Source organism: Brienomyrus brachyistius, chromosome 2 (assembly GCF_023856365.1).
Source record: "Brienomyrus brachyistius isolate T26 chromosome 2, BBRACH_0.4, whole genome shotgun sequence".
Taxonomy (NCBI): domain Eukaryota; kingdom Metazoa; phylum Chordata; class Actinopteri; order Osteoglossiformes; family Mormyridae; genus Brienomyrus; species Brienomyrus brachyistius.
The window spans coordinates 38,523,704-38,538,804 of NC_064534.1; the positions used below are offsets into that span (position 1 = coordinate 38,523,704).

The 15,101-nt window shown below is 44.4% G+C and overlaps 13 non-coding genes across 13 annotated transcripts; all 13 read left to right on the forward strand.

Moving 5' to 3' along the window:
* Window positions 1–417: 417 nt before the first annotated feature.
* LOC125733928 (5S ribosomal RNA) lies at window positions 418–536 on the forward strand. The gene has a single exon (XR_007393260.1). It is a non-coding gene; the product is annotated as a 5S ribosomal RNA (ribosomal RNA).
* Window positions 537–1,566: 1,030 nt separating this feature from the next.
* Window positions 1,567–1,685, forward strand: LOC125735755 (5S ribosomal RNA). Its single transcript, XR_007395045.1, has one exon. It is a non-coding gene; the product is annotated as a 5S ribosomal RNA (ribosomal RNA).
* A 1,078-nt stretch (window positions 1,686–2,763) lies between these two features.
* On the forward strand, window positions 2,764–2,882 carry LOC125733329 (5S ribosomal RNA). Its single transcript, XR_007392676.1, has one exon. It is a non-coding gene; the product is annotated as a 5S ribosomal RNA (ribosomal RNA).
* Window positions 2,883–3,961: 1,079 nt separating this feature from the next.
* Window positions 3,962–4,080, forward strand: LOC125736627 (5S ribosomal RNA). Its single transcript, XR_007395902.1, has one exon. It is a non-coding gene; the product is annotated as a 5S ribosomal RNA (ribosomal RNA).
* A 1,081-nt stretch (window positions 4,081–5,161) lies between these two features.
* LOC125735941 (5S ribosomal RNA) lies at window positions 5,162–5,280 on the forward strand. The gene has a single exon (XR_007395226.1). It is a non-coding gene; the product is annotated as a 5S ribosomal RNA (ribosomal RNA).
* Window positions 5,281–6,355: 1,075 nt separating this feature from the next.
* LOC125731007 (5S ribosomal RNA) lies at window positions 6,356–6,474 on the forward strand. The gene has a single exon (XR_007391297.1). It is a non-coding gene; the product is annotated as a 5S ribosomal RNA (ribosomal RNA).
* A 1,078-nt stretch (window positions 6,475–7,552) lies between these two features.
* Window positions 7,553–7,671, forward strand: LOC125733197 (5S ribosomal RNA). Its single transcript, XR_007392551.1, has one exon. It is a non-coding gene; the product is annotated as a 5S ribosomal RNA (ribosomal RNA).
* Window positions 7,672–8,748: 1,077 nt separating this feature from the next.
* On the forward strand, window positions 8,749–8,867 carry LOC125735866 (5S ribosomal RNA). Its single transcript, XR_007395151.1, has one exon. It is a non-coding gene; the product is annotated as a 5S ribosomal RNA (ribosomal RNA).
* A 1,077-nt stretch (window positions 8,868–9,944) lies between these two features.
* On the forward strand, window positions 9,945–10,063 carry LOC125737025 (5S ribosomal RNA). Its single transcript, XR_007396292.1, has one exon. It is a non-coding gene; the product is annotated as a 5S ribosomal RNA (ribosomal RNA).
* Window positions 10,064–11,140: 1,077 nt separating this feature from the next.
* Window positions 11,141–11,259, forward strand: LOC125734554 (5S ribosomal RNA). The gene has a single exon (XR_007393862.1). It is a non-coding gene; the product is annotated as a 5S ribosomal RNA (ribosomal RNA).
* Window positions 11,260–12,335: 1,076 nt separating this feature from the next.
* Window positions 12,336–12,454, forward strand: LOC125736209 (5S ribosomal RNA). The gene has a single exon (XR_007395493.1). It is a non-coding gene; the product is annotated as a 5S ribosomal RNA (ribosomal RNA).
* A 1,078-nt stretch (window positions 12,455–13,532) lies between these two features.
* On the forward strand, window positions 13,533–13,651 carry LOC125737275 (5S ribosomal RNA). The gene has a single exon (XR_007396541.1). It is a non-coding gene; the product is annotated as a 5S ribosomal RNA (ribosomal RNA).
* Window positions 13,652–14,728: 1,077 nt separating this feature from the next.
* LOC125733330 (5S ribosomal RNA) lies at window positions 14,729–14,847 on the forward strand. The gene has a single exon (XR_007392677.1). It is a non-coding gene; the product is annotated as a 5S ribosomal RNA (ribosomal RNA).
* The last annotated feature ends 254 nt before the right edge of the window (window positions 14,848–15,101 follow it).

Consider the following 15,101-nt stretch of genomic DNA (forward strand, 5'->3'; position numbering starts at 1 on the left):
CGTGACGTTTTGGGGAAGCATGTGATTCAGCAGCTACCAGTGGGCTTCGTGCGGCGGAGATTTTGTGGCTGTTAGCGGAGTTGATAACAGAGGGTCGTTAAGAGAAGCCTGCATGCAGTAGGCAAAGGAGTAATGTTTGCCGGCGGGGGATGTGCGGCGATTAACCTGTGCGGTAGTGAAAAGGAGTTAAAAAGAAGGAAGTGTGCGGATGCGGAAAGAATGGAATAATTGTGGTAGGCTGCCGGCTGAGTAGTTTGGTGAATGTTTGGTGTGGGTCCGGCGCTGCCGATTGGATGGTGGGACTGCAGTGTGAGTCAGATAAAAAAAAAAAAAAAAACATTAGTAGGATCCAATGGGACCCAACTGGCATGTATAGAGGCGTGTAATGCAAAAGGGCTGTTTTTGGTAGCGTCTCTCGCTTATGGCCATACCACCCTGAACACGCCCGATCTCATCTGATCTCGGAAGCTAAGCAGGCTAGGGTCTGGTTAGTACTTGGATGGGAGACCTCCTGGGAATACCAGGTGCTGTAAGCTTTTCTCACTTTTACTTTATACAGGGGGCGCTCCACTTCACGATTAATTTAAATCTATCACTCCCCTTCCATTTTACTATTTTATATATATATATTTTTTTTTCTCTCATTCATAAAGGCAGCTTTTAGAAACCGTTTTACTCTAAATACTTCCTGGTAATTCTAGGTGCTGTAAGCTGTTCGTGCCTTTATTCCACCAGGGCGCGATCTTCTCACAAACTTGAAGACTGTCACTCCCCATTCACGTTTTACAACTTATTGTTAATGATAAAGAGACAGCTTTTTACACACAGTTTTAAACAAAGTACTGATATTATTCCTCTTCAACTGACCGCTTTGTTTTCTATGCAAAAACCACTTCGCCACAGAAGACTCGATATTATTGGCATAGCAAGTTCTGCTCTTCTCCTTTCAAAACTTGCTAAAAGCTGTATTTAATGTTTAGGTTAGTGGGAATCACAGAGGAATTAGGGATGGAAACTTCTTTGCTGGTGGTAGAAGCGGTCTGGTGAATTTTTAGAGAGAAGAGGCCGTCAATGTTTGAATGTAGAAAATTGTTCTGGCTGCAGCCTGCAGTATGGACTTGTTAGTGTGTGTAGCTCCCAGTGTTCTGACAGCGCGACGTTTTGGGGAAGCATGTGATTCAGCAGCTACCAGTGGGCTTCGTGCGGCGGAGATTTTGTGGCTGTTAGTGGAGTTGATAACAGAAGGTCATTAAGAGAAGCCTGCATGCGGTAGGCAAAGGAGTAATGTTTGCCGGCGGGGGACGTGCGGCGATTAACCTGTGCGGTAGTGAAGAGGAGTTAAAGAGAAGGAAGTGTGCGGATGCGGAAAGAATGGAATAATTGTGGTAGGCTGCCGGCTGAGTAGTTTGGTGAATGTTTGGTGTGGTTCCGGCACTGCCGATTGGATGGTTGGGCTGCAGTGTGAGTCAGATAAAAAAAAAAAAAAACAGGAGTAGGATCCAATGGGACAAACTGGCATGTATAGAGGCGTGTAATGCAAAAGGGCTGTTTTTGGTAGTTTTTCTCGCTCACGGCCGTACCACCCTGAACACGCCCGATCTCGTCTGATCTCGGAAGCCAAGCAGGGTAGGGTCTGGTTAGTACTTGGATGGGAGACCTCCTGGGAATACCAGGTGCTGTAAGCTTTTCTCACTTTTACTTTATACAGGGGGCGCTCCACTTCACGATTAATTTAAATCTATCACTCCCCTTCCATTTTACTATTTTATATATATATATTTTTTTTTCTCTCATTCATAAAGGCAGCTTTTAGAAACCGTTTTACTCTAAATACTTCCTGGTAATTCTAGGTGCTGTAAGCTGTTCGTGCCTTTATTCCACCAGGGCGCGATCTTCTCACAAACTTGAAGACTGTCACTCCCCATTCACATTTTACAACTTATTGTTAATGATAAAGAGACAGCTTTTTACACACAGTTTTAAACAAAGTACTGATATTATTCCTCTTCAACTGACCGCTTTGTTTTCTATGCAAAAAGCACTTCGCCACAGAAGACTCGATATTATTGGCATAGCAAGTTCTGCTCTTCTCCTTTCAAAACTTGCTAAAAGCTGTATTTAAAAGAACAGATTGGCCGGGGTAATTCACACCCTTCAATGCCAGCTTAATGTTTAGGTTAGTGGGAATCACAGAGGAATTAGGGATGGAAACTTCTTTGCTGGTGGTAGAAACGGTCTGGTGAATTTTTAGAGAGAAGAGGCCGTCGATATTTGAATGTAGAAAATTGTTCTGGCTGCAGCCTGCAGTATGGACTTGTTGGTGTGTGTAGCTCCCAGTGTTCTGACAGCGCGACGTTTTGGGGAAGCATGTGATTCAGCAGCTACCAGTGGGCTTCGTGCGGCGGAGATTTTGTGGCTGTTAGCGGAGTTGATAACAGAGGGTCGTTAAGAGAAGCCTGCATGCAGTAGGCAAAGGAGTAATGTTTGCCGGCGGGGGACGTGCGGCGATTAACCTGTGCGGTAGTGAAAAGGAGTTAAAAAGAAGGAAGTGTGCGGATGCGGAAAGAATGGAATAATTGTGGTAGGCTGCCGGCTGAGTAGTTTGGTGAATGTTTGGTGTGGGTCCGGCGCTGCCGATTGGATGGTGGGTCTGCAGTGTGAGTCAGATAAAAAAAAAAAAAAACCAGGAGTAGGATCCAATGGGACTAACTGGCATGTATAGAGGCGTGTAATGCAAAAGGGCTGTTTTTGGTAGTATCTCTCGCTTACGGCCATACCACCCTGAACACGCCTGATCTCGTCTGATCTCGGAAGCTAAGCAGGGTAGGGTCTGGTTAGTACTTGGATGGGAGACCGCCTGGGAATACCAGGTGCTGTAAGCTTTTCTCACTTTTACTTTAAACGGGGGGCGCTCCACTTCACGATTAATTTAAATCTATCACTCCCCTTCCATTTTACTATTTTATATATATATATATTTTTTTCTCTCATTCATAAAGGCAGCTTTTAGAAACCGTTTTACTCTAAATACTTCCTGGTAATTCTAGGTGCTGTAAGCTGTTCGTGCCTTTATTCCACCAGGGCGCGATCTTCTCACAAACTTGAAGACTGTCACTCCCCATTCACGTTTTACAACTTATTGTTAATGATAAAGAGACAGCTTTTTACACACAGTTTTAAACAAAGTACTGATATTATTCCTCTTCAACTGACCGCTTTGTTTTCTATGCAAAAACCACTTCGCCACAGAAGACTCGATATTATTGGCATAGCAAGTTCTGCTCTTCTCCTTTCAAAACTTGCTAAAAGCTGTATTTAAAAGAACAGATTGGCCGAGGTAATTCACACCCTTCAATGCCAGCTTAATGTTTAGGTTAGTGGGAATCACAGAGGAATTACGGATGGAAACTTCTTTGCTGGTGGTAGAAGCGGTCTGGTGAATTTTTAGAGAGAAGAGGCTGTCGATGTTTGAATGTAGAAAATTGTTCTGGCTGCAGCCTGCAGTATGGACTTGTTGGTGTGTGTAGCTTCCAGTGTTCTGACAGCGCGACGTTTTGGGGAAGCATGTGATTCAGCAGCTACCAGTGGGCTTCGTGCGGCAGAGATTTTGTGGCTGTTAGCGGAGTTGATAACAGAGGGTCGTTAAGAGAAGCCTACATGCAGTAGGCAAAGGAGTAATGTTTGCCGGCGGGGGACGTGCGGCGATTAACCTGTGCGGTAGTGAAAAGGAGTTAAAAAGAAGGAAGTGTGCGGATGCGGAAAGAATGGAATAATTGTGGTAGGCTGCCGGCTGAGTAGTTTGGTGAATGTTTGGTGTGGGTCCGGCGCTGCCGATTGGATGGTGGGGCTGCAGTGTGAGTCAGATAAAAAAAAAAAAAAAACCAGGAGTAGGATCCAATGGGACTAACTGGCATGTATAGAGGCGTGTAATGCAAAAGGGCTGTTTTTGGTAGCATCTCTCGCTTACGGCCATACCACCCTGAACACGTCCGATCTTGTCTGATCTCGGAAGCTAAGCAGGGTAGGGTCTGGTTTGTACCTGGATGGGAGACCACATGGGAATACCAGGTGCTGTAAGCTTTTCTCACTTTTACTTTATACAGGGGGCGCTCCACTTCACGATTAATTTAAATCTATCACTCCCCTTCCATTTTACTATTTTATATATATATTTTTTTTTTTTTCTCATTCATAAAGGCAGCTTTTAGAAACCGTTTTACTCTAAATACTTCCTGGTAATTCTAGGTGCTGTAAGCTGTTCGTGCCTTTATTCCACCAGGGCGCGATCTTCTCACAAACTTGAAGACTGTCACTCCCCATTCACGTTTTACAACTTATTGTTAATGATAAAGAGACAGCTTTTTACACACAGTTTTAAACAAAGTACTGATATTATTCCTCTTCAACTGACCGCTTTGTTTTCTATGCAAAAAGCACTTCGCCACAGAAGACTCGATATTATTGGCATAGCAAGTTCTGCTCTTCTCCTTTCAAAACTTGCTAAAAGCTGTATTTAAAAGAACAGATTGGCCGGGGTAATTCACACCCTTCAATGCCAGCTTAATGTTTAGGTTAGTGGGAATCACAGAGGAATTAGGGATGGAAACTTCTTTACTGGTGGTAGAAGCGGTCTGGTGAATTTTTAGAGAGAAGAGGCTGTCGATGTTTGAATGTAGAAAATAGGTCTGGCTGCAGCCTGCAGTATGGACTTGTTGGTGTGTGTAGCTCCCAGTGTTCTTACAGCGCGACGTTTTGGGGAAGCATGTGATTCAGCAGCTACCAGTGGGCTTCGTGCGGCGGAGATTTTGTGGCTGTTAGCGGAGTTGATAACAGAGGGTCGTTAAGAGAAGCCTGCATGCAGTAGGCAAAAGAGTAATGTTTGCCGGCGGGGGACGTGCGGCGATTAACCTGTGCGGTAGTGAAAAGGAGTTAAAAAGAAGGAAGTGTGCGGATGCGGAAAGAATGGAATAATTGTGGTAGGCTGCCGGCTGAGTAGTTTGGTGAATGTTTGGTGTGGGTCCGGCGCTGCCGATTGGATGGTGGGGCTGCAGTGTGAGTCAGATAAAAAAAAAAAAAAAAGAACATTAGTAGTATCCAATGGGACCAACTGGCATGTATAGAGGCGTGTAATGCAAAAGGGCTGTTTTTGGTAGCATCTCACGCTTACGGCCATACCACCCTGAACACGCCTGATCTTGTCTGATCTCGGAAGCTAAGCAGGGTAGGGTCTGGTTAGTACTTGGATGGGAGACCACCTAGGAATACCAGGTGCTGTAAGCTTTTCTCACTTTTACTTTATACAGGGGGCGCTCCACTTCACGATTAATTTAAATCTATCACTCCCCTTCCATTTTACTATTTTATATATATATTTTTTTTTTCTGTCATTCATAAAGGCAGCTTTTAGAAACCGTTTTACTCTAAATACTTCCTGGTAATTCTAGGTGCTGTAAGCTGTTCGTGCCTTTATTCCACCAGGGCGCGATCTTCTCACAAACTTGAAGACTGTCACTCCCCATTCACGTTTTACAACTTATTGTTAATGATAAAGAGACAGCTTTTTACACACAGTTTTAAACAAAGTACTGATATTATTCCTCTTCAACTGACCGCTTTGTTTTCTATGCAAAAACCACTTCGCCACAGAATACTCGATATTATTGGCATAGCAAGTTCTGCTCTTCTCCTTTCAAAACTTGCTAAAAGCTGTATTTAAAAGAACAGATTGGCCGAGGTAATTCACACCCTTCAATGCCAGCTTAATGTTTAGGTTAGTGGGAATCACGGAGGAATTACGGATGGAAACTTCTTTGCTGGTGGTAGAAGCGGTCTGGTGAATTTTTAGAGAGAAGAGGCTGTCGATGTTTGAATGTAGAAAATTGTTCTGGCTGCAGCCTGCAGTATGGTCTTGTTGGTGTGTGTAGCTTCCAGTGTTCTGACAGCGCGACGTTTTGGGGAAGCATGTGATTCAGCAGCTACCAGTGGGCTTCGTGCGGCAGAGATTTTGTGGCTGTTAGCGGAGTTGATAACAGAGGGTCGTTAAGAGAAGCCTACATGCAGTAGGCAAAGGAGTAATGTTTGCCGGTGGGGGACGTGCGGCGATTAACCTGTGCGGTAGTGAAAAGGAGTTAAAAAGAAGGAAGTGTGCGGATGCGGAAAGAATGGAATAATTGTGGTAGGCTGCCGGCTGAGTAGTTTGGTGAATGTTTGGTGTGGGTCCGGCGCTGCCGATTGGATGGTGGGGCTGCAGTGTGAGTCAGATAAAAAAAAAAAAAACAGGAGTAGGATCCAATGGGACTAACTGGCATGTATAGACGCGTGTAATGCAAAAGGGCTGTTTTTGGTAGCATCTCTCGCTTACGGCCATACCACCCTGAACACGTCCGATCTTGTCTGATCTTGGAAGCTAAGCAGGGTAGGGTCTGGTTAGTGCTTGGATGGGAGACCACCTGGGAATACCAGGTGCTGTAAGCTTTTCTCACTTTTACTTTATACAGGGGGCGCTCCACTTCACGATTAATTTAAATCTATCACTCCCCTTCCATTTTACTATTTTATATATATATTTTTTTTTCTCTCATTCATAAAGGCAGCTTTTAGAAACCGTTTTACTCTAAATACTTCCTGGTAATTCTAGGTGCTGTAAGCTGTTCGTGCCTTTATTCCACCAGGGCGCGATCTTCTCACAAACTTGAAGACTGTCACTCCCCATTCACGTTTTACAACTTATTGTTAATGATAAAGAGACAGCTTTTTACACACAGTTTTAAACAAAGTACTGATATTATTCCTCTTCAACTGACCGCTTTGTTTTCTATGCAAAAACCACTTCGCCACAGAAGACTCGATATTATTGGCATAGCAAGTTCTGCTCTTCTCCTTTCAAAACTTGCTAAAAGCTGTATTTAAAAGAACAGATTGGCCGGGGTAATTCACACCCTTCAATGCCAGCTTAATGTTTAGGTTAGTGGGAATCACAGAGGAATTAGGGATGGAAACTTCTTTGCTGGTGGTAGAAGCGGTCTGGTGAATTTTTAGAGAGAAGAGGCCGTCGATGTTTGAATGTAGAAAATTGTTCTGGCTGCAGCCTGCAGTATGGACTTGTTGGTGTGTGTAGCTCCCAGTGTTCTGACAGCGCGACGTTTTGGGGAAGCATGTGATTCAGCAGCTACCAGTGGGCTTCGTGCGGCGGAGATTTTGTGGCTGTTAGCGGAGTTGATAACAGAGGGTCGTTAAGAGAAGCCTGCATGCAGTAGGCAAAGGAGTAATGTTTGCCGGCGGGGGGACGTGCGGCGATTAACCTGTGCGGTAGTGAAAAGGAGTTAAAAAGAAGGAAGTGTGCGGATGCGGAAAGAATGGAATAATTGTGGTAGGCTGCCGGCTGAGTAGTTTGGTGAATGTTTGGTGTGGGTCCGGCGCTGCCGATTGGATGGTGGGGCTGCAGTGTGAGTCAGATAAAAAAAAAAAAAAGAACATTAGTAGTATCCAATGGGACCAACTGGCATGTATAGAGGCGTGTAATGCAAAAGGGCTGTTTTCGGTAGCATCTTTCGCTTACGGCCATACCACCCTGAACACGCCTGATCTCGTCTGATCTCGGAAGCTAAGCAGGGTAGGGTCTGGTTAGTACTTGGATGGGAGACCACCTGGGAATACCAGGTGCTGTAAGCTTTTCTCACTTTTACTTTATACAGGGGGCGCTCCACTTCACGATTAATTTAAATCTATCACTCCCCTTCCATTTTACTATTTTATATATATATATTTTTTTTCTCTCATTCATAAAGGCAGCTTTTAGAAACCGTTTTACTCTAAATACTTCCTGGTAATTCTAGGTGCTGTAAGCTGTTCGTGCCTTTATTCCACCAGGGCGCGATCTTCTCACAAACTTGAAGACTGTCACTCCCCATTCACGTTTTACAACTTATTGTTGATGATAAAGAGACAGCTTTTTACACACAGTTTTAAACAAAGTACTGATATTATTCCTCTTCAACTGACCGCTTTGTTTTCTATGCAAAAACCACTTCGCCACAGAAGACTCGATATTATTGGCATAGCAAGTTCTGCTCTTCTCCTTTCAAAACTTGCTAAAAGCTGTATTTAAAAGAACAGATTGGCCAGGGTAATTCACACCCTTCAATGCCAGCTTAATGTTTAGGTTAGTGGGAATCACAGAGGAATTAGGGATGGAAACTTCTTTGCTGGTGGTAGAAGCGGTCTGCTGAATTTTTAGAGAGAAGAGGCCGTCGATGTTTTAATGTAGAAAATTGTTCTGGCTGCTGCTTGCAGTATGGACTTGTTGGTGTGTGTAGCTCCCAGTGTTCTGACAGCGCGACGTTTTGGGGAAGCATGTGATTCAGCAGCTACCAGTGGGCTTCGTGCGGCGGAGATTTTGTGGCTGTTAGCGGAGTTGATAACAGAGGGTCGTTAAGAGAAGCCTGCATGCAGTAGGCAAAGGAGTAATGTTTGCCGGCGGGGGACGTGCGGCGATTAACCTGTGCGGTAGTGAAAAGGAGTTAAAAAGAAGGAAGTGTGCGGATGCGGAAAGAATGGAATAATTGTGGTAGGCTGCCGGCTGAGTAGTTTGGTGAATGTTTGGTGTGGGTCCGGCGCTGCCGATTGGATGGTGGGGCTGCAGTGTGAGTCAGATAAAAAAAAAAAAAGAACATTTGTAGGATCCAATGGGACCAACTGGCATGTATAGAGGCGTGTAATGCAAAAGGGATGTTTTTGGTAGCATCTCTCGCTTACGGCCATACCACCCTGAACACGCCTGATCTCGTCTGGTCTTGGAAGCTAAGCAGGGTAGGGTCTGGTTAGTACTTGGATGGGAGACCACCTGGGAATACCTGGTGCTGTAAGCTTTTCTCACTTTTACTTTATACAGGGGGCGCTCCACTTCACGATTAATTTAAATCTATCACTCCCCTTCCATTTTACTATTTTATATATATATATTTTTTTTTCTCTCATTCATAAAGGCAGCTTTTAGAAACCGTTTTACTCTAAATACTTCCTGGTAATTCTAGGTGCTGTAAGCTGTTCGTGCCTTTATTCCACCAGGGCGCGATCTTCTCACAAACTTGAAGAATGTCACTCCCCATTCACGTTTTACAACTTATTGTTAATGATAAAGAGACAGCTTTTTACACACAGTTTTAAACAAAGTACTGATATTATTCCTCTTCAACTGACCGCTTTGTTTTCTATGCAAAAACCACTTCGCCACAGAAGACTCGATATTATTGGCATAGCAAGTTCTGCTCTTCTCCTTTCAAAACTTGCTAAAAGCTGTATTTAAAAGAACAGATTGGCCGGGGTAATTCACACCCTTCAATGCCAGCTTAATGTTTAGGTTAGTGGGAATCACAGAGGAATTAGGGATGGAAACTTCTTTGCTGCTGGTAGAAGCGGTCTGGTGAATTTTTAGAGAGAAGAGGCCGTCGATGTTTGAATGTAGAAAATTGTTCTGGCTGCAGCCTGCAGTATGGACTTGTTGGTGTGTGTAGCTCCCAGTGTTCTGACAGCGCGACGTTTTGGGGAAGCATGTGATTCAGCAGCTACCAGTGGGCTTCGTGCGGCGGAGATTTTGTGGCTGTTAGCGGAGTTGATAACAGAGGGTCGTTAAGAGAAGCCTGCATGCAGTAGGCAAAGGAGTAATGTTTGCCGGCGGGGGACGTGCGGCGATTAACCTGTGCGGTAGTGAAAAGGAGTTAAAAAGAAGGAAGTGTGCGGATGCGGAAAGAATGGAATAATTGTGGTAGGCTGCCGGCTGAGTAGTTTGGTGAATGTTTGGTGTGGGTCCGGCGCTGCCGATTGGATGGTGGTGCTGCAGTGTGAGTCAGATAAAAAAAAAAAAAACCAGGAGTAGGATCCAATGGGACTAACTGGCATGTATAGACGCGTGTAATGCAAAAGGGCTGTTTTTGGTCACGTCTCTCGCTTACGGCCATACCACCCTGAACACGCCCGATCTCGTCTGATCTCGGAAGCTAAGGAGGGTAGGTTCTGGTTAGTACTTGGATGGGAGACCACCTGGGAATACCAGGTGCTGTAAACTTTTCTCACTTTTACTTTATACAGGGGGCGCTCCACTTCACGATTTATTTAAATCTATCACTCCCCTTCCATTTTACTATTTTATATATATATTTTTTTTTCTCTCATTCATAAAGGCAGCTTTTACACACCGTTTTACTCTAAATACTTCCTGGTAATTCTAGGTGCTGTAAGCTGTTCGTGCCTTTATTCCACCAGGGCGCGATCTTCTCACAAACTTGAAGACTGTCACTCCCCATTCACGTTTTACAACTTATTGTTAATGATAAAGAGACAGCTTTTTACACACAGTTTTAAACAAAGTACTGATATTATTCCTCTTCAACTGACCGCTTTGTTTTCTATGCAAAAACCACTTCGTCACAGAAGACTCGATATTATTGGCATAGCAAGTTCTGCTCTTCTCCTTTCAAAACTTGCTAAAAGCTGTATTTAAAAGAACAGATTGGCCGGGGTAATTCACACCCTTCAATGCCAGCTTAATGTTTAGGTTAGTGGGAATCACAGAGGAATTAGGGATGGAAACTTCTTTGCTGGTGGTAGAAGCGGTCTGGTGAATTTTTAGAGAGAAGAGGCCGTCGATGTTTGAATGTAGAAAATTGTTCTGGCTGCAGCCTGCAGTATGGACTTGTTGGTGTGTGTAGCTCCCAGTGTTCTGACAGCGCGACGTTTTGGGGAAGCATGTGATTCAGCAGCTACCAGTGGGCTTCGTGCGGCGGAGATTTTGTGGCTGTTAGCGGAGTTGATAACAGAGGGTCGTTAAGAGAAGCCTGCATGCAGTAGGCAAAGGAGTAATGTTTGCCGGCGGGGGACGTGCGGCGATTAACCTGTGCGGTAGTGAAAAGGAGTTAAAAAGAAGGAAGTGTGCGGATGCGGAAAGAATGGAATAATTGTGGTAGGCTGCCGGCTGAGTTGTTTGGTGAATGTTTGGTGTGGGTCCGGCGCTGCCGATTGGATGGTGGGGCTGCAGTGTGAGTCAGATAAAAAAAAAAAAAAGAACATTAGTAGTATCCAATGGGACCAACTGGCATGTATAGAGGCGTGTAATGCATAAGGGCTGTTTTCGGTAGCATCTCTCGCTTACGGCCATACCACCCTGAACACGCCTGATCTCGTCTGATCTTGGAAGCTAAGCAGGGTAGGGTCTGGTTAGTACTTGGATGGGAGACCACCTGGGAATACCAGGTGCTGTAAGCTTTTCTCACTTTTACTTTATACAGGGGGCGCTCCACTTCACGATTAATTTAAATCTATCACTCCCCTTCCATTTTACTATTTTATATATATATTTTTTTTTTCTCTCATTCATAAAGGCAGCTTTTAGAAACCGTTTTACTCTAAATACTTCCTGGTAATTCTAGGTGCTGTAAGCTGTTCGTGCCTTTATTCCACCAGGGCGCGATCTTCTCACAAACTTGAAGACTGTCACTCCCCATTCACGTTTTACAACTTATTGTTGATGATAAAGAGACAGCTTTTTACACAAAGTTTTAAACAAAGTACTGATATTATTCCTCTTCAACTGACCGCTTTGTTTTCTATGCAAAAACCACTTCGCCACAGAAGACTCGATATTATTGGCATAGCAAGTTCTGCTCTTCTCCTTTCAAAACTTGCTAAAAGCTGTATTTAAAAGAACAGATTGGCCGGGGTAATTCACACCCTTCAATGCCAGCTTAATGTTTAGGTTAGTGGGAATCACAGAGGAATTAGGGATGGAAACTTCTTTGCTGCTGGTAGAAGCGGTCTGGTGAATTTTTAGAGAGAAGAGGCCGTCGATGTTTGAATGTAGAAAATTGTTCTGGCTGCAGCCTGCAGTATGGACTTGTTGGTGTGTGTAGCTCCCAGTGTTCTGACAGCGCGACGTTTTGGGGAAGCATGTGATTCAGCAGCTACCAGTGGGCTTCGTGCGGCGGAGATTTTGTGGCTGTTAGCGGAGTTGATAACAGAGGGTCGTTAAGAGAAGCCTGCATGCAGTAGGCAAAGGAGTAATGTTTGCCGGCGGGGGACGTGCGGCGATTAACCTGTGCGGTAGTGAAAAGGAGTTAAAAAGAAGGAAGTGTGCGGATGCGGAAAGAATGGAATAATTGTGGTAGGCTGCCGGCTGAGTAGTTTGGTGAATGTTTGGTGTGGGTCCGGCGCTGCCGATTGGATGGTGGTGCTGCAGTGTGAGTCAGATAAAAAAAAAAAAAACCAGGAGTAGGATCCAATGGGACTAACTGGCATGTATAGACGCGTGTAATGCAAAAGGGCTGTTTTTGGTCACGTCTCTCGCTTACGGCCATACCTCCCTGAACACGCCCGATCTCGTCTGATCTCGGAAGCTAAGGAGGGTAGGTTCTGGTTAGTACTTGGATGGGAGACCACCTGGGAATACCAGGTGCTGTAAGCTTTTCTCACTTTTACTTTATACAGGGGGCGCTCCACTTCACGATTTATTTAAATCTATCACTCCCCTTCCATTTTACTATTTTATATATATATTTTTTTTTCTCTCATTCATAAAGGCAGCTTTTACACACCGTTTTACTCTAAATACTTCCTGGTAATTCTAGGTGCTGTAAGCTGTCCGTGCCTTTATTCCACCAGGGCGCGATCTTCTCACAAACTTGAAGACTGTCACTCCCCATTCACGTTTTACAACTTATTGTTAATGATAAAGAGACAGCTTTTTACACACAGTTTTAAACAAAGTACTGATATTATTCCTCTTCAACTGACCGCTTTGTTTTCTATGCAAAAACCACTTCGCCACAGAAGACTCGATATTATTGGCATAGCAAGTTCTGCTCTTCTCCTTTCAAAACTTGCTAAAAGCTGTATTTAAAAGAACAGATTGGCCGGGGTAATTCACACCCTTCAATGCCAGCTTAATGTTTAGGTTAGTGGGAATCACAGAGGAATTAGGGATGGAAACTTCTTTGCTGGTGGTAGAAGCGGTCTGGTGAATTTTTAGAGAGAAGAGGCCGTCGATGTTTGAATGTAGAAAATAGGTCTGGCTGCAGCCTGCAGTATGGACTTGTTGGTGTGTGTAGCTCCCAGTGTTCTGACAGCGCGACGTTTTGGGGAAGCATGTGATTCAGCAGCTACCAGTGGGCTTCGTGCGGCGGAGATTTTGTGGCTGTTAGCGGAGTTGATAACAGAGGGTCGTTAAGAGAAGCCTGCATGAGGTAGGCAAAGGAGTAATGTTTGCCGTCGGGGGACGTGCGGCGATTAACCTGTGCGGTAGTGAAAAGGAGTTAAAAAGAAGGAAGTGTGCGGATGCGGAAAGAATGGAATAATTGTGGTAGGCTGCCGGCTGAGTAGTTTGGTGAATGTTTGGTGTGGGTCCGGCGCTGCCGATTGGATGGTGGGGCTGCAGTGTGAGTCAGATAAAAAAAAAAAAAAAGAACATTAGTAGTATCCAATGGGACCAACTGGCATGTATAGAGGCGTGTAATGCAAAAGGGCTGTTTTCGGTAGCATCTCTCGCTTACGGCCATACCACCCTGAACACGCCTGATCTCGTCTGATCTCGGAAGCTAAGCAGGGTAAGGTCTGGTTAGTACTTGGATGGGAGACCGCCTGGGAATAACAGGTGCTGTAAACTTTTCTCACTTTTACTTTATACAGGGGGCGCTCCACTTCACGATTAATTTAAATCTATCACTCCCCTTCCATTTTACTATTTTATATATATATATTTTTTTTCTCTCATTCATAAAGGCAGCTTTTAGAAACCGTTTTACTCTAAATACTTCCTGGTAATTCTAGGTGCTGTAAGCTGTTCATGCCTTTATTCCACCAGGGCGCGATCTTCTCACAAACTTGAAGACTGTCACTCCCCATTCACGTTTTACAACTTATTGTTGATGATAAAGAGACAGCTTTTTACACACAGTTTTAAACAAAGTACTGATATTATTCCTCTTCAACTGACCGCTTTGTTTTCTATGCAAAAACCACTTCGCCACAGAAGACTCGATATTATTGGCATAGCAAGTTCTGCTCTTCTCCTTTCAAAACTTGCTAAAAGCTGTATTTAAAAGAACAGATTGGCCGGGGTAATTCACACCCTTCAATGCCAGCTTAATGTTTAGGTTAGTGGGAATCACAGAGGAATTAGGGATGGAAACTTCTTTGCTGCTGGTAGAAGCGGTCTGGTGAATTTTTAGAGAGAAGAGGCCGTCGATGTTTGAATGTAGAAAATTGTTCTGGCTGCAGCCTGCAGTATGGACTTGTTGGTGTGTGTAGCTCCCAGTGTTCTGACAGCGCGACGTTTTGGGGAAGCATGTGATTCAGCAGCTACCAGTGGGCTTCGTGCGGCGGAGATTTTGTGGCTGTTAGCGGAGTTGATAACAGAGGGTCGTTAAGAGAAGCCTGCATGCAGTAGGCAAAGGAGTAATGTTTGCCGGCGGGGGACGTGCGGCGATTAACCTGTGCGGTAGTGAAAAGGAGTTAAAAAGAAGGAAGTGTGCGGATGCGGAAAGAATGGAATAATTGTGGTAGGCTGCCGGCTGAGTAGTTTGGTGAATGTTTGGTGTGGGTCCGGCGCTGCCGATTGGATGGTGGGGCTGCAGTGTGAGTCAGATAAAAAAAAAAAAAGAACATTAGTAGTATCCAATGGGACCAACTGGCATGTATAGAGGCGTGTAATGCAAAAGGGCTGTTTTCGGTAGCATCTCTCGCTTACGGCCATACCACCCTGAACACGCCTGATCTCGTCTGATCTCGGAAGCTAAGCAGGGTAGGGTCTGGTTAGTACTTGGATGGGAGACCGCCTGGGAATACCAGGTGCTGTAAGCTTTTCTCACTTTTACTTTATACAGGGGGCGCTCCACTTCACGATTAATTTAAATCTATCACTCCCCTTCCATTTTACTATTTTATATATATATATTTTTTTTCTCTCATTCATAAAGGCAGCTTTTAGAAACCGTTTTACTCTAAATACTTCCTGGTAATTCTAGGTGCTGTAAGCTGTTCGTGCCTTTATTCCACCAGGGCGCGATCTTCTCACAAACTTGAAGACTGTCACTCCCCATTCACGTTTTACAACT